Source organism: Plecotus auritus (assembly GCF_963455305.1).
Source record: "Plecotus auritus genome assembly, chromosome: 8".
Classification (NCBI taxonomy): domain Eukaryota; kingdom Metazoa; phylum Chordata; class Mammalia; order Chiroptera; family Vespertilionidae; genus Plecotus; species Plecotus auritus.
In genome coordinates this window covers 68619711-68644464 of record NC_137782.1, presented here as the reverse complement: position 1 = coordinate 68644464, position 24754 = coordinate 68619711, and positions in this window count along the sequence as shown.

Below are 24754 nucleotides of genomic sequence, written 5' to 3'. Positions count from 1 at the left end.
TGTTCTCTTCTAGAGCATTGGCTCTTTCTTTTCGAACATTTCTCGTATTCTGGATTTGTATGATACCATCCTTTACGGGAAACCTGTTAGAATAGAAATTACCGGAAGGCCAGGATGGTTGCTCATCTATTTACACCTCCGGAGTATTAAGCTCAGTGCCTCGCACATTTTGGTGAGTGTACAAAGGTGTGCACAATCGAGATCAGAATGAATAAATGCCATAAGCAGTAAGGAAAGTGAGCAATTAACTTGTTAGCTGCAATGGTCTAAGAAGCCTCAGGGCCCGAGGAGTGGTTGGGACTTGGAGAGAGGAAAAGTGAAGGAAGGCATTCCAGGCAGGGGGACAAGGGCAGAGAGGGCATATGGCAGGCATTCCAGAGGGGGCTGTGGTGAGAGGGGCTTGGTGATAGCAGAGCACAGTGCGGTGCTGAGGAAGAGGAGGAGTGAGAGTGAATTAAGTGGCTTCTGGGCTTCTGGCTGGCAGATAGAGAGTCTGCCTCAGAAGAGGCTTCTGACATTTTATTGGAACTTATGGGAAATCATTGCTCAGCCAGGTCTAACCTGCATCAGAGTAGCAGCATAGATACTGAGAAACTCAGTCCAGAACTGATAAGTCTTTATGATGCCAAGCAATTTGCTCAACTTCTTTTTACCAAATTCACTGGCTATTTGGGCACAAGTTTTTTATAATACAATCTAGTTTCCCAGAGGTCGCCTACAATCTTTAAAGAAAAAAATTATAGGATGAAGCCCCGAGTTTCCCAGGAAATTTGATAACATATGGATATGCTATATAATAAAGAGGTAATATGCAAATTAACACTCATGCCCTCACAAGATGGCTGCCTATGACCAGGCCGGCAGGGGTGTTAGTGAGGGATGACCAAACGACTGAGCAGCAGGCTGCATGGGGCAACCAGGCTGGCAGGGGGGGCAGTTAGGGGTGACCTGGCTGGCAGTGGGGGGGGGCAGTAAGAGGCCACCAGACCAGTAGGGGGGCAGTAAGGGGTGACCAAGCTGGGGGGGGGCAGTTAGGAGTGACCAGGCCAGGAGGGAGGGGGCAGTTGGGGGCAACCTGGCTGGCAGCAGGGGGCAGTTAGGGGTGATCAGGCCGACACACAGAGGCAGTTAGGGGCGACTAGGCAGGCAGGCAGGTAAGCAATTAGGAGCCAGCGGTCCAGGATTGTGAGAGGGATGTCCGACTGCTGGATTGGAGAGGGTGCAGGCTGGGCTGAGGGGAACCCCCCTGCTTGTGCACGAATTTCATGCACTGGGGCTCTAGTCTATAATAATAAAAGCATAATATGCTAATTAGACTAGAAGTCCTTCTGGACAAAGCCGGGGCTGGGAGGGAAGCCCAGGTCCCGGATGCCGGAGGGAAGCCAGTACCGGCAGCTGGGGGAAGGAAGGCCTACTCTTGCACAAATTTTGTGCATCAGAGTTCTAGTAATTAATATAAACAATAGTAAGTATATATGAGCACAATAAAAATAATAGCTTGAAGTATTACTTGTGAAATGTAAGTAAAAAAAGTTAATGTCCCTAGACTGTGCCTCTTGGTCCCTTCTTTTGAAAAAAGCATAGCACTGAGACAAGTCCTCTCCTGGACAAAGTCTGCTCCTTGTGGATGCTGTGGCTGATCCTCGCCATACTGGAAGTCCCTTTGGAGCTACCAACTAAAGGTGACCAGTTTTCTCTTGTACCACAAAAGCCTGACTTTTTCTATTGCAATAAAGACATCCTAAAGCATAAATTAGCCCAGCCGGGGTGGCTCAGTGGTTGAGTGTCAACCTATGAACCAGGAGGTCACGGTTCAATTCCCGGTCAGGGCACATGCCTGGGTTGTGGGCTCCATCCCCAGTGTGGGGCGTGCAGGAGGCAGCCGATCAATGATTCTCTCTCATCATTGATGTTTCTCTCCCTCTCCCTCTCCCTTCCTCTCTGACATCAATTAAAATATATTTTTTAGAAGGCATACATTAAAAAGTGAATAGGGAACAATGCATATGTCTAATGTGTTCAAGTAAGTGTGGGACTACTCCATTTGCAGGATAGATGACTTCCAGTAAAAATGGCTTGATTTCTGTAAGGTGAATTTTGTTTTCTTGTGGTTTTCTTCTATACTCTTAGGAATATATTTCAATAGAGCCTCTTCACTGTCTCCACCTAAAAAAGGGAATATAAAAAACCAGTGGTAAGATCCTTACAAATCTTGAGCCTCGACAATGGCAAGAAAAGTATAGTATTCCTGTAATTCTAATAAATGCTTCAGGGGCCAGGCTAATTGTTATTCCCTTTTAAACTTCAGTAGATTTTTTAAAAATAAACTTTTTATTTTAGAATCATTTAGATTTGTAGAAAAGTTGCAAAGATGGTACAGAGAGTTCCATTTACCCCTGAAAGTTCTTTTCAATGTCTCCAATTGTTAACATTTCACATCAGTAGGATACATTTGTCACAATTAATTGATACATTAAGAACTAAAGTTCATAGTTCACTTAGACTTCCTTAGTTTTTAGCTAATGCTCTTTTTATGTTCTAGGATCCCATCCAGGATCCCACATTACATTTTCTTGTCGTGTCTTTAAAAAAAAAAAAAAAAAAGCTCCTCTTTTCACAATTACTCAAACTTTCCTTGTTTTTGACGGTTTTGAAGAGTACTGGTCCTGTATTTGCAGCATATCCCTCAATTTTGGCCTGAGTAATGATTCTTCATGAATCATTACTGGGGAGGTTTGGGGGAGGAAGGTGCCATTCTCATTACTTCATACCACGGGTTCATGAGATCAACACGATTTATCACTGATGATAGTCACATGAATAGTGCTTGTCAAGTTCCTCCACTGTAAAGTTACACTTTCGGCCTGGCCAGGTGTGGCTCAGTGATTGAGTGTCGACCTATGAATCATGGATTGATTCGCATTCAGGGCACATGCCAGGTTGTGGGCTCCATCCCCAGTAGGAGCGTACAGGAGGCAGCCCATCAATGATCCTCTCTCATCATTGATATTTCTCTCTCTCTCTCCCTCTCCCTTTCTCTTTGAAATATAAATAAAGTTATCCTTTCCTCCCATTTCTATACTGTCCTCTTTGGAAGGGAGTCACCATGTACACCCAGAACTTAAGTGGTGGGGAGTTACGCTCCACCTCCTTGAAGAGGGAATACCTACATAAATTATTTGGATTTCTTCTGCAAGGGAGATTTGTGTATTCCCTCCCATTTGTTAATTTATTTAATAATTTTTATGTAAGTATGGAGTCATGGATATTTAATTTATACTTTGTGTTATAATCCAATACTAAATTACTTACCTTGTTGCTCAAATTGTTCCTACGTGAGGATGCAGAAAAACTGGATCACTCATACATTACTGGGAATATAAAATTGTTAAATTGGCAATTTATTTAAAAACTAAACATGAAACTACTATACAATCTAGCAATTACATTCCTGGACCTTTATCCCAGAGAAATGAAGATTTAAGGGTCACACAAAAAACCTGTACATGAGTGTTTATAACAGCTTTATTCATCATAGCTCCAGACTTGAAATTACCCAGATGTTCTTCAATGGGTGCATCCATACTATAGGATATTATTCAGCAGTAAAAAGGAATAGCAATTGATACACTTACAAGCCTGAATAAGTCTCCAAAAAATTAGTGATAAAAGGCACTCTCAAAGTGTTTACATACTGTGTTATTTCTCAGTCTCCCTAAACCAGTGGTTGGCAAACTCATTAGTCAACAGAGCCAAATATCAACAGTACAACGATTGAAATTTCTTTTGAGAGCCAAATTTTAAACTTCTTCTAATGCCACTTCTTCAAAATAGACTCGCCCAGGCTGTGGTATTTTATGGAAGAGCCACACTAAAGGGGCCAAAGAGCCGCATGTGGCTCGCGAGCCGCAGTTTGCCGACCACTGCCTAAACTATTTGGAGTGTTTCTTCTAAAAACAATGCTGCATTTAATATTGCCTACCTTGATTATGGCTCAGTCAGTAACTAGATCAGATAGGTTCCCTAAAATGGAATTTCTGGGTCTAAAGAGAACATACCTGTAATTTCCATAGATATTGCCAAATTGCCCTTTGCAGTGTGCATTTCCACTATAGTGCATGAAAGTACTTGTTTTCCACACACTTGCCAACATAATATGGACCCCTGGGAAAGTCACTGAACTCTCTGTGCCTCAGTTCCCTTATCTGTAAAATGGGGGTAATAATGGGACCACCTCATGAGGTTGCTCTTAGGATTAAATAAGTTAATTAATACATGTAAAGTGCTTATAACAGCACCAGGTACATAGTAATGCAGTGTAAGTATTAGTAATTATTATCATTGTCAAGCTTTTTGATATTACTCAGTCTGGTTGGTGAAAAGTGGTATTTTATTAGAGTAGTTTTTAAGTGAGCATTTATCATATTGTGACAATAAGCATTGTTTCAATTGTTTAAAAACATTTGGGTTTCCTTTTCTGTGAATTGTGCAAGTCCTCTTACACACTCATATTACTTCTGCTCATATTCCATTAGCTAGAATTAGTCATGTGGTCACACCTAGATCTTTCTGGGAAATGTAGTCTATTGGACAGCCTCTTTCCAGTGACAATTTAATATTTTATGTGGTTTTCATATTTGTGACCCACCCCCCTTTGGACTAAGATCACTAACTTTATTTAATTTAGTATTTTTTTTTAAACAATTGAAATAATGAACTTATGTATTAATTTTATTATTTGTTATATTTTTTAATTCATCAGTTTCTATTTTATATTGATTCTTTTCTTTCAATCTGCCATCTTTGGGTTTATTTTGTTATTTTTTAATCTTCTTGTCTTGGGTCCCTAAATTCATTTATTTTTATTTTTATCTCAATTGTTCAAATATTAAAGGCTAAAATTTCCTCTGAACACTACTTCAACCACGTACCATATGTTATTGTATATAGTGATCTTCATTGCCTAGGTATCTGTCAGTCCTCAGTTCAATTTTTCTTTTTTAGCTAAGAATTATTCAAAGTTTAAAAATCAAATTGTTGTTTCTTTTGTTTTACATTTCTAGATGTATTGCATTAGCATGAGAGAATGCCATATGCTCTAATAGTACTTTTTTTGAGTTTATTGGTTTTATAACTATCCTATGGGTACCTGAAGAGAATAAAAAAAAGTGTATTCTCTTTTTCAGGGATATATTATCCAATTTAGGGTTGTGTGGGAAATGATTCTAAGTATATCTACCTAAATGTGAAAGTTTACACAGAATTTCAGGGGATTCCAACAAGGTCTGAAACATATCCATGAAGTAAGACTATTTGCTTTAAGAGAAAGGCAAGACTAATATTATTCTCGTGGCCTTATTGATGAAAACAGGGAAACTCAGAGCAGGTAAGTGACTTGTTTTAGCTCACACACAACCTAGTGTCAGAGCAGAACCAGACCATAAGTTTCCCGATTCCTTGTTACCTCAGCTCCCCTTGGAATGCAGTCAGTATCCTCCCAGCAAAAGCCACCTGGCACGTAAGTCTTTGCCAGGGCACACTGTTGAAATGTGAGAAGTGCTTCTCTTTCAGATTTTTGATGAGAGAGCTGAGGCTGGAGGAGGCTGCACTGCATTCTGCTTAATTTCTTCATCAATAACCTTGATGGACTTGCCAGTCCTTGCAAACACTGAGGAATCGGCTTGTCTTTGAATTTTTCATTGCATTACGATGCTCCCAATCAATACGTGAATCTCTATAGTCCTCTTGCCCTTGGAGAAGGATGCATCAGAAGACATTTGTATTCTGAGCGCTGCCTTGCTATTTGTCTTCTGGGAGACAGATTGAGGGTCAGGGCTTGCCAGAAGACAGGCAGCATTTTCATTGCGGTTCTTATCATGCCTCTTTGTTATGTGCACCCCTATCACAGCGCAACTGTCCCTTCTGTTTTAAAAGCAGCCAGGACTGTCCTGTAGTGTGTCCTGTAGGCAAACTGTAGGTGTACAATTTGCCGTTGGTGGTCGTTTGCCTTCTGCTTTGATATCCTACCACCTTCTGGGGCTTTTGCCGTCTCCCCAACATCTTCCTTGCTTTCTTTCTCTCTCAATTAACTGCTAACTGATGTCGGCGTAGGTGTTAGTGATGGATTACAGCTTTATGTGTTCAATCTCACGGGGACGTTTACATGTTAATAAGGAGCTCGGGGCGAACATAAATAATAATGCTCTAATAGTTGGCTATCAGGCTATGTGACAAGCAGTGGAGAGGTGTTTTGGGATCAGAGTATTCCCTAAACGACATCACCTAAGGAGGCTCCTTTTATTCCCTGCATAGAAAATACCTTACTTGCGGTGACCATTATGGTAGATTGTTTAGCTCTATTACAACCCCACCTATCATACAGAGGCTGGAAAGCCAGAAACTATCATTTCTACACTATCTTGGAGTTAAAGTTCCAGCTCTGTTTAGGCTCCACCAATCAGAGGAACTTGTGCAAAAACTTTGATTTGGAAATGAGTGACACGGGGATACAAGAAGGGTGCAAAAAGTCTCTTTTGCTGGTGGGGGTTGTGGCCTAATTTTGGAGCAGGTCTTACAGTAGTGGGAGATAGCTTTCCTTGTCATGTCCAGCTGGTATGCTCATTCAATAAGTGGTAGAATTTCCTGATATATCAGTTGCTGCAATAAGCTAAGTGGTTCTGCAGGAATTCCTCCCAAATGCTCAGTCGACAGTCTTTTCCTTTGCTTTTCCAATAATTTTGGAGGCACCTAATTCCCTGCATCAAATTCCTTTCTGGTGATGCCAGCTAAAGAGGATTCTTTTGCATGCAATCAAGCTCAAATCAATTCAGTAATTGGTACCAGAAATGGCTACAGGCAATAGATTTTCTTTTTTTTTTTTTTTTTTTTTTTTTTCAAATTTTTATTAAGGTATTATATGTGTACATATCTTACCATTGCCCCCCACCCCCACCCCACTCCCATACATGCCCTCACCCCCCAATGTTTTGTATCCGTTGCTTACTCTTATATACATGCATATAAGTCCTTCAGTTGATCTCTTATTTCCCCCACCTCTCCCTAACCTTACCACTGTAATTTGACAGTCTGTTTGATGCTTTACTGCCTCTGTAACTATCTTTTTGTTCATCAGTTTATAATGTTTTTCATTATCCCCAAATGAGTGGGATCATGTGGTATTTTTCTTTCATTGACTGGCTTATTTCACTTAGCATAATGTTCTCTAATTCCATCCAAGTGCCTACAAATGGTAGTAATTCCTTCTTTTTTACGGCAGCATAGTATTCCATTGTGTAGATGTACCATAGTTTTCTGATCCAGTCATCTGCTGATGGGCACCTAGGCTGTTTCCAAATCTTAGCTATTGTAAATTGTGCTGCTATGAACATAGGGGTGCATATATCCTTTCTGATTGGTGTTTCTGGTTTCTTAGGATATATTCCTAGGAGTGGGATTACTGGGTCAAATGGGAGTTCCATTTTCAGTTTTTTGAGGAAACTCCATACTGTTCTCCACAGTGGCTGCACCAGTCTGCATTCCCACCAGCAGTGCACGAGGGTTCCTTTTTCTCCGCATCCTCGCCAACACTTGTTGTTTGTTGATTTGTTGATGATAGCCATTCTGACAGGTGTGAGATGGTATCGCATTGTTGTTTTGATTTGCATCTCTCGGATAATTAGTGACTTTGAGCATGTTTTCATGTGTCTCTTGGCCTTCCTTCTGTCTTCTTTCGAAAAGATTCTATTTAGGTCCATTGCCCATTTTTTTATTGGATCCTTTATCTTCCTTTTATTAAGTTGTATAAGCTGCCTGTAGATGTTGGAAATTAAACCTTTATCAGTGATACCATTTGCAAATATGTTCTCCCATACAGTGGGGTTTCTTGTTGTTTTGTTGATGGTTTCTTTTGCTGTGCAAAAGCTTTTTATTTTGATGTAGTCCCATTTGTTTATTTTCTGTTTGGCTTCCATTGCCCTAGGGGCAGTATCACTGAAAAAGTTCTTTTGGCATATGTCTGAGATTTTGCTGCCTGTGGATTCCTCTAGTATTTTTATGGTTTCCCGTCTTATATTTAAGTCTTGTACCCATTTTGAGTTTATTTTTGTGTATGGTGTAAGTTGGTGATCTAGTTTCATTTTTTTGCATGTATCTGTCCAATTTTCCCAACACCATTTATTAAAGAGACTGTCTTGACTCCATTGTATGCTCATGCCTCCTTTGTCAAATATTAAATGCGCATATTGGTTTGGGTCGATATCTGGATTCTCTATTCTGTTCCATTGATCTATATGTCTGTTCTTGTGCCAGTACCAGGCTGTTTTGAGGACAGTGGCTTTGTAATACAGCTTGAAATCTGGTATTGAGATCCCTCCTACTTTATTCTTCTTTCTCAGGATTGCTGTGGCTATTCGGGGTCTTTTTTTATTCCAGATGAATTTTTGGAGAGTTCTTTCTAGGTCTGTGAAATATGTCGTTGGTATTTTAATGGGGAGTGCATTGAATCTATAGATTGCTTTGGGTAGTATGGACATTTTAATGATGTTGATTCTACCAATCCATGAACATGGTATGTTCTTCCATCTGTTTACATCTTCCTCTATCTCTTTTTTCAGGGTCCTGTAGTTTTCCGCATATAGGTCTTTTACCTCCTTGGTTAGGTTTATTCCTAAGTATCTTAATTTTTTTGGTGCAATGGAAAATGGGATTGCTTTTTTAGTCTCTCTTTCTGTAAGTTCATTGTTGGTGTATAGAAATGCCATAGATTTCTTGGCATTAATTTTGTATCCTGCTACATTGCCGAATTCATTTATTAAGTCTGTTAGTTTTTTTATGGAGTCTTTCGGGTTTTTTATGTACAATATCATGTCATCTGCAAATAAGGACAGCTTTACTTCTTCTTTTCCAATTTGGATGCCTTTTATTTCTTCTTCTTGTCTAATTGCAGTGGCTAATACTTCCAGTACTATGTCAAACAGGAGTGGTGAGAGTGGGCATCCCTGTCTTGTTCCTGTTCTTAGGGGAAATGGTTTTAGTTTTTGCCCATTGAGTATGATGTTAGCTGTGGGTTTATCATATATAGCTTTTATGATGTTGAGGTATGATCCTTCTATTCCCACCTTGTTGAGAGTTTTTATCAAGAAAGGGTGTTGGATTTTGTCAAATGCTTTTTCTGCATCAATTGATATGACTATGTGATTTTTATCTCTCAATTTGTTTATGTGATGTATCACATTTATTGATTTGCGGATATTGAACCATCCTTGCATTCCTGGGATAAATCCTACTTGGTCATGGTGTATGATCTTTCTGATGTACTGCTGGATCCTATTTGCTAGAATTTTATTGAGGATTTTGGCATCTACATTCATGAGGGATATTGGCCTGTAATTCTCCTTCATTGTGTTGTCTTTATCTGGTTTTGGTATTAGGGTGATGCTGGCTTCATAGAAGGAGCTTGGAAGTGTTCCTTCCTCTTGAATTTTTTGGAATAGTCTGAGGAGGATAGGTTTTAGTTCTTCCTTGAATGTTTGGTAGAACTCTCCTGTGAAGCCGTCTGGCCCCGGGCTTTTGTTTGCCGGAAGCTCTTTGATGACTGCTTCAATTTCTTCCATAGTTACTGGCATGTTGAGCTGTTTAGATTCTTCCTGATTGAGTTTTGGAAGGTTATATTTTTCTAGGAATATGTCCATTTCCTCCAGGTTGTCCAGTTTGTTGGAATAGAGTTGTTCGTAGTATTTTTTAACAATCCTTTGTATTTCAGCGGGATCTGTTGTTATTTCACCTCTTTCATTTCTGATCTTGTTTATTTGGGTCCTCTCTCTTTGCTTCTTGGTGAGCCTGGCTAGAGGTTCATCAATCTTGTTTATCCTTTCAAAGAACCAGCTCTTGGTCTTGTTGATCTTTTGTATTGTTTCTTTGGTCTCTATGTCGTTTATCTGTGCTCTGATCTTTATTATTTCCTTCCTTCTGCTTACACTGGGCTTTTCTTGTTGCTCTTTTTCTAACTCTTTGAGTTGTTGGGTTAGGTAATTTATTACCCCTGTTTCTTGTTTTTTGCAGTAGGCTTGTAGAGCTATGAACTTCCCTCTCAAGACTGCTTTCGCTGTGTCCCATAGATTTTGGATTGTAGTGTTTTCATTGTCATTTGTTGTCATGATGTTTTTTATTTCTTCTTTGATCTCTCTGGTAACCCAGTCATGGTTTAATAGCATGCTGTTTAGTCTCCATGTGTTTGATTTCTTTGGGTTGTTTTTATTGTAGTTGATTTCCAGTTTTATGCCACTGTGGTCTGAGAAGATGCTTGATATGATTTCTATCTTCTTGAATTTGAAGAGACTTTGCCTGTGTCCCAACATATGGTCTATCTTTGAAAATGACCCATGTGCACTTGAGAAGAATGTATATTCTGTGGCTTTGGGGTGAAATGTTCTGAAGATGTCAATTAATTCCATCTGGTCTAGTGAGTCATTTAGGATTGATGTTTCTTTGCTGATGTTTTGTTTAGAGGATTTGTCCAATGGTGATAGTGGGGTATTAAAGTCTCCTACTATGATTGTATTGCTGTCAATCTCTCCCTTGATATCCTCCAGGAGTTTTTTTATGTATTTGGGTGCTCCTGTATTGGGTGCATATATGTTTACCAGAGTTATTTCTTCTTGTTGGATTGCTCCCTTTAGTATTATGAAATGGCCTTCCTTATCTCTTGTTATGTCCTTCAGTTTGAGATCTAATTTGTCAGAAATAAGTATTGCTACCCCAGCTTTTTTTTCAGTTCCATTTGCCTGGAAAACCTTTTTCCATCCCTTCACCCTCAGTCTGTGTGCGTCTTTTTTTCTGAGGTGGGTTTCTTGTAGACAGCAGATATATGGGTCGTGTTTTCTTATCCAATCCGTTACCCTATGTCTTTTGATTGGGGCATTTAATCCATTTACATTTAAAGTTATTATTGATAGGTACTTATTTGTCGCCATTCCTATTCTTTACCCCTGTGTTACTTCTTCACTTCCTATTTCTTTTTTTTTTTTACAGCAGACCCTTTAGCATTTCTTGCATTGCTGGTTTGGTGGTAATAAATTCCCTTAGTCCTTTTTTGTCTGTGAAGCTCCTGATTTCACCTTCAATTTTGATTGACAGCCTTGCTGGGTACAGTATTCTTGGATTCAGCCCCTTCCTTTGCATGACTTTGTATATTTCATTCCATTCCCTTCTGGCCTGATGAGTTTCTGTTGAGAAATCAGTTGCTAGTCTGATGGGGGTTCCTTTGTATGTAACTTTCTGTCTCTCTCTTGCTGCTTTTAAGATTCTTACTTTGTCGTTGGTGTTTGCCAATTTAATTATAATGTGCCTTGGCGTCGGTCTTTTGGGGTTCATTTTGCTTGGGACTCTGTGAGCTTCTTGGATTTGTGTGTGTTTTTTCTTCCCTATATCTGGGAAATTTTCTGTCATTATTTCTTCAAAGAGGTTTTCTATTCCTTGCTCAGCTTCCTTTCCTTCTGGAACCCCTATTATGCGGATGTTGTTTTGTTTCGTGTTGTCCCAAAGTTCCCTTAGGCTCTCCTCCTGCCTTTTAATTTTTTTTTCTAGAAGTTGCTTTTCTTGGGTATTTTTTTCCATCTTGTCTTCTAGCTCACTGATGCGGTCCTCTGCTTCTTCTAGTCTACTCTTGATGCTTTCTATTGAGTTCTTTACAGCAGCGATGTCATTTTTCATTTCTTCTTGGTTCTTCTTCATTTCCTCTTGGTTCTTGCTCATATTGTCGAATTTGTCTTCCATTCTTTTCAGCCACCTTATGACCATTTCTCTGAATTCTTTTTCTGGAAGGTTGCTTGCCTCCATTTCGTTTACTTCCTTTTCTGGTGATGCCTGCTTTTCTTTCATATGCGGGCTGCCTCTTTGTCTCCCCATGGTCTCTCTTCTCTGGGTGTCTGGTTATGTAGTTCTCTCTCTCCTGGGTTGATTTAAAGGCACAAAATACAGCACTACCAGGTACAACTCACAAGGCACTGAACAGGAACGTATTCACGATATTAATAACCTCCAATAAAGGTGACCACCAGAAAAAGGCAAATTAGGTGATAGGAGAGAAAGAAGAAGAGGAAAAAAGAAAGAAAGAAAGAAAAAAAAAAAGGAGTGTGAGAATGAAATTGGGAAAAGGGAAAGTAAAGAGAAGAAAAAGAAAAAAAAAAAGTAAGAGAGACAAGAAAGTGACTAAGAGAGATAGGGGAACAGACTATATATATTGGGGATAAAACTCCAATAGAACAATCACTAATCCCAGCAAATGCCAGCAACAAGTGCCTGGGGATTAGTACAAACTACAACACCAACTAATATGGAGTGAGGCAAGGGAAAGCTGAAGCACAAAACAAACAAAAAAAAATAAACAAAAGAAGAATAAGCAAAACAATCTCACAAAAAAGCATAAAAATTGGATATAATCTACATTCAAGCAAACAACAACAAAAGGACAGAGAGAAGGACAAGTTTATGGATAGCTCAGACAGCGAAGGGAGAGGTGTATGTGGACTTGGAGCAGGGGATTGGAGATTAGATATGTAAGTAGGGTGAAATTTTAACAAGGGGTAAACAGAAAGAATAGGGAGAATCTAAAGCAGTAAAAGGGTAAGATAAACAGGACACTGAAAAGGGGGAGGTTAGGAAGAGAGTGATGGCCTAAAGGTAGAGTTGAGATAGAGTAAAACGATGCTAAAGGAAAGATAGAAATAGAATGTAGAACCCTAATCCCAAAATAAAATGAAGAGAAAATAAAATGACACTTAAAAAAAAAAAAAAAAAGATAAAATAACAGTAGTAATAATACAGATTGAAAATAAAAATGTAATAATTAAAAAGGTAAAATCAAGTGATGAAAAAAGAAAAAAAAGTTTCTTGATTAAAAGATGCAAAAAATGAAAATAAAAAAGAATAAAAAAATAAAAAAATAAAAGGTAAAAATAAAATGTGAAGTAGTGAAGGTCATTCACTTCCTCTGTTTTTCTGTTTGGCACGCCTGTTTCTCAGTCCAGACAATATTGCAGTTCCCTGCGATCCACTGCTCTTCGGTGTTGTAAGCCAGTCCTGATTTTAAGCAGGCGGTGTGTCTTAATTTCTCGTATTCCTTTATTTTTGATTACACAAGAGTCAATTTGTGATTCAGCCCCTGGGTGGCAGTGTTTCTGGATTAACTTCCGGGTCTATCTATGGCCTCTCTAGGCAGTGTTAGAGCCTTCTTTCCCGCACTCGCCACTGGCCTGTGGGAGTGGTCTGCCTCAGAGCTGACTCTCTGATGGTCACTCCCAGCTCCGATCCCCAGGTTCCAGAAAAACAACCTTCCCCTGCAGTCTCCCAGGGTGTCCCCAACTGGGTGATCCTATGTATTGGGCTTAGTAATCAGAGGCAAGAACTTTAAGAGGAAAAAGCCCAGTTGTGCGAACTCCGGGACTCCGCGTAAGCCCAGGCACCCAGGGAGCGCACGGGCTGCGCGTAAGTCTGGACTGCCTGAAATTCTTAGGGTGTCCCTGCACTTCAGATCAAAATGGGTTGCTTTTTAGAGTGCCCTTCTCTTAGCAGCTCTGAGGACCCCTTTCCACAATCACAGATCACGCCAGCCCCTACAGCCACGGATTTTTCTAGGCACAGACTTCCCTGGTCCTCCAGCTCCCGCAAAACGCGCGTTCCTCTCTCCCGCCGGGGCCAGAGACCTCACCTTATCCCAGGCGAAATCTGACCTTTCCGTGGTGGAGTGTAGAGCTCCTCTGAACCCGTGTGCTTGCGCCAGTTGGGGAGCGTTGTTCTGGGGCTCGCAGCTGTTCCTGGGGTGCCGCAGTTGTGGATTCTCAGGCTTCAGATAAGCTCCACTTTCCCCAGGCAATAGATTTTCAAGGCAGTGGGAATCTGGGTTTGACTATCTGCCCTGGTTGGATTTGAAGACACTGAAGACACAGTTGCACATTTTTAAGTTGACATCTAAATGTGTTATTTTTATTATAGACTGAAATAGGACAAATAAAATAAAAGGATATAATTTCTAGCATATTTTAAATACTGCATCGAGATTTCAAAATATAACAATTTCAGCACTTTTAAAAACATATCCAATGAAATTTAGCTACCACGGTGATTTATTACCCTCAATTATCCACTTCTGAAAGTACAGCCTTCTTTAGCAGAAATTTTATTATATTTACATTTTCTCTTTAATTTGTTTTTCTATTTCATATCCACTATAAATTATGTCTTAAAAGAATGTAATTTATGCTCAAACAACTTTATTGTTAGCCCTAATATACTTCTCTACCAGAAAATAAAATTTTAATTTTTTGTATATTCTGTGAACATAGAAGTCCTCAATTTTTAGAAATTCCTTATGAATTGTTATTATTATAATTAATAGTGATATATAATTAACCACAATAATATAACTATATTATACATTAAATAAGTAATTATCTATATTAATAAAAGGGTAATATGCTAATTAGGCCAGACATCTTCCGGACATCCTTCTGTACAAAGCCATGGTGGCAGGGGCCAAGGCAGAGGTGGTTAGGGGTGATCAGGCTGGCAGTGGGGAGCAGTTAGGGGGTGATCAGGCTGGCAGGGGGGAGCAGTTAGGGGCAATCAGGCCAACAGGGGAGGGCAGTTAGGCTGGCAGGCAGAGGTGGTTAGGGGTGATCAGGTTGTCAGGCAGGTGAGCAGTTAAGAGCCAGCAGTCCCGGAGGAATCGGGCCTAAACTGGCAGTCAGACATCCCCCAAGGGGTCCTGGATTAGAGAGGGTGCAGGCTGGGCTGAGGGACCAAACCCCCTCATGCACAAATTTCATGCACTGGGCCTCTAGTTAAACATAAAAGTAAGATACTAATGGAAACACTTCTTTCAATGAGATTAATGAAACTAGGTTTTCCCACCTAGATTATGTTCACATGAATGAATATTACTTTTTACTAGAATGAGACAGTTTCAACACCAATTATATTTTCATTTTTGTATATGCAATCACTGAAAATCTGTTTTCACATAAATGAGTAGAAGGGAATGTAGAGTTTTTAAAAAATAGCAATTTCATTAATTTCTTTTTTATAAGTTTCTTTAACATTTATAAGTAGAAGTAAAATTGCTAGGTTGTAAGATAAGTATATTTTATTTTTTCCTTAATTTTTTTTTTGCCTAAAATTGTATCCCTGAGTTCCCTTTATCTGGTTGACTCTTACACATCTCCAATATCACTGTCAACTCAAAGACTTCTGAGCTCTACCAGACAAGAACAAGTCTTCAAATTACAATTTTCTAAGCCCAACGTATTTCTCTTCCATCATACTCTTGTAACTATACATCAATTTAAGTGGTAATGTGATTGACTGCCTCATTAAATTTTTAAAACTCCAACACAAAATAAAATATTTTCTTGATTTTTATTGGATTTATTGGGGTAACATGGTTAATAAAATTAAATAAGTTTCAAGTGTACAATTCTATAATACATCATCTGTATATTGTCTTGTGTGTTTACTACGCCAAGTCAAGTCTCCTTCCATCACCATTTATCCCCTTTACCCTTTTCTACCTTTCCACCCCACCTCCCCCTTTCCCTCTGTTAATCACCATACTGTTCTCTGTGTCTGTGAGGTTTCTTGTTTTTTTCTTAATCCCTTCACCTTTTTCACTCCCTCCCCTCTAACAGCTATCAGTCTGTTTTCTGTATCTACTAGTATGAGTCTGTCTCTGTTTTGTTGTTTGTTAATTAGATTCCACATATAAATGAAATCATATGGCATTTGTCTAACTCTGACTGGCTTATTTCACTTAGCATAATACTCTCCAGGACCATCCATACTGTCACAAAAGGTAGGCTCTCTTTATTTTTCACAGTCGAGTAGTATTCCATTGTGTAAATGTACCACAGCTTTTTTATCCACTGATCTACTGAGGGCACTTGGGCTGCTTCCAAATCTTGGCTATTGTAAATACCACTGCAATGAACATAGGGGTGCATGTATTCTTTCAAATCAGTGTTTTGGGTTTCTTTAGATATATTCCTAGAAGTGGAATCACTGGGTCATAAGGCAGTTCCATTTTTAATATTTTGAGGAAACTGCATGCTGTTTTTTACAGTGACTGCACTAATCTGCCTTTCCACCAACAGTGCATAAGCATTCCCTTTTCTTCACATCTGACAGGTGTGAGGTGATATCTCATTGTGGTTTTAATTTGCATTTCTCTGATGATTAGTGATGTTGAGCATCTTTTCATATGTCTATTGGACATCTGTATGTCCTCTTTGGAGTAGTGTGTATTTAGGTCCTTTGCCCCTTTTTTATTGGATTGTTTGTTTGTTTGTTTTGGTGTTGTTTTATAAGTTTCTTATAAATTTTGGGTATTAAAAAGAAAATATTTCTTAAAATCTTTCTAATGATCACTATAAAACTCTAATGGTCCTTCTTCAATTTTTTAAAAATGAAAAATGGAAACCCCATAATTTGCAAAAGGAAAGAAAAAGAAAATTGTTGCCTAGTCATCACTTCCATTCACTTTCTCAATTTCTGGGAAATATACCAAAAAGTCTTTACTAAAATTTATAAATGACCATTATTTATATCTATTTTTTTCACTTAAAGAAACTATTTTTAACCTGATAATTCAGAATGGTTTTAGAGAATAAAGATTATTCTTGATTTCAATACACTTTTATCGATACTTTTTTTGGCTAAGTACTTTTATCTTAATCATGTGATTTAAATATTTTCTTATCCAAATCTCAGAGCTGTAGATTAAACTCATTCAGTTTTTGGTGAATGCCTGCCATATATCCTAATTGGAAAGCCAGTGCTCATGGTCAAATTAATGAGCCAAGTCAGAACCAATTTCTGTCAGAAATACTCCGGCTTAATTTTTCAACTCAAACAAGCATGTTATTATGCAGTCCTATGACAGCCATTTAACTTCTGAATTCTATATCTAAGATAGAAGGAAAGACAGGCTAAAGCAGGGAGCCTCCCTGGGAGTTTGCCACCCAGGAGAAGTCAGATGCCTCCACCTTCAACAACTTTTACAGTCTTTTTGTTTTGTTTTCATGGCACTTTCCATCCTTTACCAGGAGTCAGAGAATCCAAGTAAGGAAGTCATTATAACAATTCTCCCCACTTGACAACACCTCAGCACAGGCCGAATACCGGTTTAAGTGCGACAGTCACTCCTTAATAGATGTATAAAAAAGACAGAAAGGCCCTAGCCAGTTTGGCTCAGTAGATAAGAGTATTGGTCCTCAGATCGAAGGGTCTCAGGTTTAATTGTCTCTGTCACATCAAAGTTTCTCTCTCTGTGTCTCTCCCCCGCCCTTCCACTTTCTCTCTTAAAAAAAAAAAAAAAAAAAAAAAGGAAAAGTATTCTCCAGTGAGGATTAACAGCAACAACATAAAAAGACAGAAAGGATCAATGATATGCCTTGGGTTAAAGAGGCTTCCTGATATAAATATTTAAAATTGTACCTTTGCCCTTGGTTGGGCGTTGTCCCGTGCACCAAAATGTTGCCAGTTCCATTCCCGGTCAGGGCATATGCCTGGGTTGTGGGTTTGATCCCCAGTAGGGGCATGCAGGAGACACCCAACAGATGTTTCTTTCTCTCCCTCTCCCTTCCTCTCTCTCTAAAAATCAATAAAAATATTTGTTAAATAAATAAAAGTGTGCCTTTGATTGATGCTCTGGAAATTTTTAGATCTTGGGTCAATGCACAGAACATGGATGCAATGTTATGATTTCCTCTTGAAAAGTAGTTGAAGGTCAGTTTTGAAAGGGAAGGTAGAATTGAAAAACCAGCATGACACCCCAAGCTCAGGAAGATTAATTTTAGGAAAGTATATATGGGAAATAAGAGTCTAGCAATTGATTCTCTTAAAACTATCCATATCTTAGAAAGGGTGGTAGATATACCTTGGTTTAAAAAAATGCTGACACAGGGGACTTTGTTGTCTGCAAATGGAATCTGACCAATAGAAGTATTCAAAAACTTGACTTGCAATGCTGTAGACACTGCTGGGGCATTTTCATAGGACATAGATTATTGGTCGGGATATAAACAAGGAGGGGAAGAATATCTGCTGGTCTGTTCTTATATTCCTGTCTGAATACTTTGCACCTTGATAGTTCCTTCTTACCCCCATTGTCTCCATCTTAGACATCCTAGAGGCTGATGGTCTTATGAATATCCTACTGATTCGGTGTGTGACCTAACATTCTGTTTCGTATTCAAGTAGCTCCTCTGCTGCTGACTGTGATCCTTACATGTCTATAGTAGGTGCTAAATAAATATTTAGAATCAGGGAACATACAAACTAAATAAAACTTGAGCCATGATTTCAGCGTGCAGCTGAGGAAACTGAGGTGCTGAACAGGGAAGTAATTTTGTCAGAGGTGATGGTATTCATTAAGGTGTGTTGACCTATCACAACTCTGCTCAGACTCAATGTCTCTAACATTTTACTTCATAAAATTTCCTAAATGGAGAGTGTCTCTTTGAAATAGCCAAGTACCAACTACAGATCGTGTTTTGATACACTTCTCGAGGAGAGTGAAGCTGCTTTCCAGAAGTTACAGCCATGTGATCCTTCACTGCAGCATGGTTCAGGGCAAGATGTAAGGCCAGTACAGGTGTGATAGAAAAGGAGGAATTAGGGTCAGAGACTAGGTAGAGATGACTCTCTTTAATTCCTGGCTCCAAACAGGAGAGAAAAATATTGAGTTAAATGCTTAGTTAAAAGTGGATCTTACTTGGTGCAACAGATGTGTTCCAGAAATTTTGTATATTGGATTTTAGGAACCAACTCTTTAAGAGTTGGCACTTGTCATTTAGAAGAATGGTGCAATGGATCATTTTTCAAAGTGAAAGACTACAGATGCTGCTCAGTGCTGGACAAGGTTGAACTGAAAAAAGGGTGAACATGTGCACTGAAGTGCTGGGAGGTGACAGAGCAGTGTGTGCAAGCAAACTGGTCACATAGCAGACGAGAACCCCAGGCAGAGTGGGGCGTGTGAGGCCATCACAGAGCATATCCCTCAGCAGGAAGATGGTCATGTTTGGGTAGGTTTTTAGCAGAATTCAGCAGGGTTCAAGTGCAACATGGTATTGGGGTGAAGGGCAAAAAGCAGGCAGATCTCAAGACATGGAGAAACTGAGCAATAGCAGGTTACTAAGGTAGAGACTCCATTCAGATAATAAAAATAAGGACCAGTTACAGAAAGAAGATGAGATATTATTATGAAGGCAGTGTGGTAACACAGTCAGGGCACTGGCTGTGCAGTTTGAAGATCCAGGTGCGAATGCTCACTCTACTAATGACCAGCTATGTAACTGGGTAGATGGATGGTAAAAAAATGGCCTCAATTCTCCACCCGCCCTATATTTTCACCCTTTGCAATATATCTTTGCAGCTCTTTCCATTTTTCTACTTCTTGAGTCTGGGCTGGCTTGGTATCATGCTGTGGGCAAAAAATGGGGCAGAATTTTGATGTACCGGCTCTAGCCTATAGCTCAAGAGGCCTTGATACTTCTTTTTTCAGAGTCCTATCTAGCTGCCATGTGAACAAGCTTGAGCTACCTTATAGGAAGAGAGACGACAGCCTAGTTGTCCTCCCTGAAGCCCCAGACAGCTGAAAGAGCCCACTGAAAACCAGCAAATCAGATGTGCAGCTCACTACAGATGCTGGACATGCAAGACCAGAAGCCCCAGCCGAGCCCAGCCTGAATTGCTGACCTACAGAGTTATGAGCCAAATAAACGGTGATTGTTTTGACCTACTAGATTTGGGGTGGTTTGTTACATAGGAATAGATAACTAACATAGTGATCCTAGGAAAGTTAACTAAGCACTTTGTGCCTCAGTTTCCCCTATGTGAAACACAGATGCTAATAGTACCTGCCTCATAGAGTTATTGTAAAGATCTAATGAATTAATGCCTAAAAGTATTTCAAATGCCACTTGGTAACTACAAAGTGCTCAACAAATATCATTGTTGTTATTATTATTATTATTATTATTATTATTATTATTATTATTTCTACTACCACTATTAGAATTGAGGCATGGGGGTGGTTGCAGGATATGGTGTAGGGGCACAAGGAAATCCTTACTATCCTCCCAAATGCAATATTCCAAGAGCCAGCAGGGAAGTGGCTTAGTGAATGCATCTGTAGGGAACAGGGGCTAAATAGGAAGCCAGCCTGGCTTTGTAATGAGTAACTATTTCTATTAATAAAGTTTGCAAATCTGAGTTTCTGTGTCTTAAGTATGTTTAACACTAGGCTTGACCATATTAACACATTGTCTGTATTATTCTATTATCTGTTTTAAAACTGGGCTTGTCCATTATTTCTATGTTCTCAATATAGAAGCTGGATGAAGCTGTTCTTTGGTAAGGATTTTGAGAACTCCAGCCATCTGTGAGGCCATAAAAACGTGTTTTAAAAAACCTGAAGGCTGTTTAGGTACTAATTGTGCTTGAACTATTTTTTAATAAACCATTTTTGTTCAGCTTATAATTTTCCATCAGCTGATAGCTTTACACAGGTGAAATGAAGTACAATTCATCTTGCTGGACTAAAATATCCACCTAGAACCAAATGGATTTTAATCCAAAGCAAGAAATTAATTGTCACAGCCTGGTAATTACCAAGTCAGGATGGGATTTCATTAAAATTGCTGTTGGATGGAATCATGCATGACTCCATCCAATTTAAAAATTCTTGAACTTGGCTTCTGATTTATGGGTCAACTGTAAAAGGCTGCAGCAGAATTTTATGCCAGCGCTTGTCCAGTGAAATCTCACCCTCCACTTAGGAAATTAATGGAAGCCACTAAAACTCAGGTCTGGCTAGGCTTCTTTGTCATCAGTTGATTCCAGGGATTGAAATGAGATTCTTGATTGGGGAACTTGAAGCAGACCCAGCAGCCTCAACTTTCTGATCGCCATGCCCAAGTTTTAAAGCTTCAGTCACTTGAACTGGACAAATGAGTTTCACCTGAAGCACTACAGAGGCGTTGAGATCAGCCAGGCAGCCAATGTCAGAGGAGTGGCATGTTGTAGTTCCTGACGAGTAGATTTCTGCATGCCCTGGTTTATTTTTCTTGAGTATCTCACATGGCCATGCTTTATCCTTCCCACTTAAATGAGGCAAACTCTAACCGTGGGGTCTATGACTTTTATATTACATTAGCTATTCTGAAACTTTTAGTAGCTCTAAAACTTTTAGTGTGCAAAGAACTCACTAAAGTATTTTCTAAAAATGCATATTACTGGCTGTATGTTTGAACTGGTAGGTCTGGGGTGAGGATCTAGAATTGAAATATTTAATAGGCTCCCAGGAGACTCTGATGCAGGTACCTTAAAGGCCATTCTTTGAAGAGTTGGCCCCAAGCATGGATTCCTGTGAAAGGAGAGGATAGACTGTTACCCATGCTTGCAAGGCCCACAAGTAATCACAGCAATGCCCTGTACATGGCAGTACCCAGAATAAGTGATTCATTATTCCCCACTGGTGCTAGAGTTCAAACTCAACCAGATGGGATTCAGGTAGCCATTAGTTTATGCCTCAGAAAGTTTATGAACACAAGAAGAAATGTAAAAATCTGAATATCCTACATTAAATTAAAGAAGTTAAATGTAATTTAAAACATTCCCATGAAAATACTTCAGGCCCAGATGGTTTCATTCTTGAATTTATTTCTTTTAAAAATATATTTTTATTGATTTCAGAGATGAAGGGAGAAGGAGAGAGAAAAAGAAATCATTGATCAGTTGTCTCCTGCACTGGGGATTGATCCCTCAACCCAGGCATGTACCCTGACTGGGAATCAAACTGTTACCTCCTGGTTCATAGGTTGACCCTCAACCACTGAGCCACACCACCAGGTGAATTTATTTTTTAACTTCAAAAAAATCTTCAACAGATCTGTAGGATCTTAGTTTAAGAGATGGCTTTTATTTAATTTTCTATTACCATTATTTGAGGTAGTTTTATCTATGAAAATTAAAGCACTAAAACAAATTATATTATTAATTAATAATTAGTGAAAATAATACATTGTTGACTTTATATTTTGCCTTAATAGAGACATAAGTATAGTCATTTAATTAAATTTTTTACATTTGCACAGATTTAGATGAATTTTCACTCTTAATTGGATTAATAAAATATAGTCTTAATGTCCATATGAATAAGAAAATATCTTCACTAATTCCATCGATTAATTTTTAAGTAAAAGGAAAGGCTTTGTGGAAATACATTGATGGTGTATTTCACTTTAAGTGCTCATTTAAGTTTTTAATAGATTTTATAATTTTAGATTCACAACAAAAATTGACTAGGAAGTACAAACTTCTCATATAATTAATGTATGCACAACCTCTCCATTACCAATATCCCCCACCAGAGTGTTACAACTGATGCACCTACATTGACACATCATTATCACCCAAAATTCATACTTCACATTAGGGTTTACACTAGGTGTTGTATGTATTATGGGATTTTACAAAAGTTTCACTGCCCTGAAAATCTTCTGTGCTCTGCCTATGCATCCCTCTCTCACCCATAATCTCTGGCAACTACTGATCTTTTTACTGCCTCCATAGCTCTGCCTTCTCCAGAATGTCGTATATTAATTTCTCTGAAGAAAAAGGAAGTTAAAGCCAATAGAAATTAAAGCTAAGTATCTGACTCTTTCAAGTTCAACAGGAGAGAAATTCATTAAAGAACTGAAAGGCCGAAACATTGGGATTAACTATTGATACAAATTGATTAAGCTTTAAAGGGCTGAAGTCTTCAGAAGATGAAAAGTGACAGGATAAAAGAGGGAGAAATGAGGCGAGGTTCTTTGGTATCAATCTCTCTGAATCATTCCCAGGAGGAAGCATGATCAGTAAAGGAAGCCAGCTACAAAAGACCACACATAGTATGATTACAGGTTGTTTGGTTTGGGGATGTTAACTTTCCTTACCTGTAACATGGGAATTATAGCACTTATCTCAAAGGGTTATTATATTAGCAAATGTATGCAAAATGCCTAGGAAAGCATGAGAGTGGAGGCAATGATCACGTTGGTGTCTTCATCTGACACAGGACTAGACATAGCAGGTGCTTTGAAAAGACAGCTGATTTCTAGCTCCAGTGAATTCTAAGATGGGTTACAACTCTGGGACACATCTGAACCCAGACTGAGTCTAGCCACTGTTGGGCAAGTAGAGAAACACTTTCTGATCTGAGTGCCCTTAGTGCACTGCCCTCTGATGAGATGCCACACAGCCTCCTCCGCTGAGTTGCAAAAACATTGTTCTAGCAATAAAAAGGTGACATAATGCTCAAAGATTTAAATCTCCTGGAAAGCTCAGTTTTGGGTTTGTCTCTTCCTCTGACATTTTGTTCTATGAAACCTTTCTACCCTTTTACCCAAATTTAAACAGCACAGTTTTATGGAACAGTTGGCTTGCAGAAGACTTCTCTGGAGAACGGTTTGTGAGCCAAAGAGTGGAGCCCTGCTTGCAGTGGTAACTTAATGCCTGAAAGACAATATCCCTAAAAATCCATCCAGTTTTGCTTTTCTCTGGGTCTGGTTGGAGAAGGCACTTTAATGGGCTTTCTGCATCACCATGAGCCTCTTGACACAGTAAATGCCCATCCAAAAAAGTCCGTGGCAGTCAGGGACATGGTGTAGGCATGCACAGAGGTCGTTTTTCACAATCAACAAAGATCTAGGACACAAACATGAATGTTCTTCAATTAGAAGCAGGAGGAGGTGGTGTTGGTAGGGTAGGGGGAGGAAGAGGAGGAAAAGAAAGAGGAGGAGAAGAGGAAAAGAAAGAAGAAGGAGGAGGAGAAGGAAAAGAGGAGGAAAGGAAGGAGGAGGAGGAGGAGGAGGAGGAGGAGGAGGAGGAGGAGGAGGAGGAGGAAGAGGAGAAATGAAAGGTCTCACTAAGGAAAATAATCTCTTTTCCAAGTTGAACTGGACCATGCTAAAGAGAATGAGATGTTGGAAGGTGCCAGGAGCCCCAGGTCCGAGCAAGCTCTAACAAATAATATTGCCAACTAAACTCTTGCCAACACTTACTTACTTATTTATTTATTTATTTATTTATTTATTTATTTATTTATTTTATTTTATTTATTTTTTTTAAATATATTTTATTGATATTTCACAGAGAGGAAGGGAGAGGGATAGAGAGCTAGAAACATCGATGAGAGAGAAACATCGATCAGCTGCCTCCTGCACACCTCCCACTGAGGATGTGCCCGCAACCAAGGTACATGCCCTTGACCGGAATCGAACCCGGGACCTTTCAGTCCGCAGGCCGACGCTCTATCCACTGAGCCAAACCGGTTTCGGCAACACTTTTTTTTTTTAATTATAGCTATCCTAGTGAGTGTGAAGTGCTACCTCATCATGGTTTTCACTTTGCATTTCCCTAATATCTAATGATGTTGAGTATCTTTTCATGTGTTTCTTGGCCATTTGTATGTCTTCTTTGGAAAAATATATATTCCTTTGCCAATTTTTAAATTGGGTTGCATGTCTTTTGTTGTTGAGTTGTAAGAATTCTTTATATATTCTGCATACTAGACTTTTATCAGATATATGATTTGCAAATATTCCTATAGGTTTTTTTAATTTTTTGATGATGTTCTTTAATTTGCAAAAGTTTGTAATTTTGAAGAAGTCTAGTTCTATTTTAAGATTTTGTTGCTTATGCTTTTGGTGTCATATCTAAG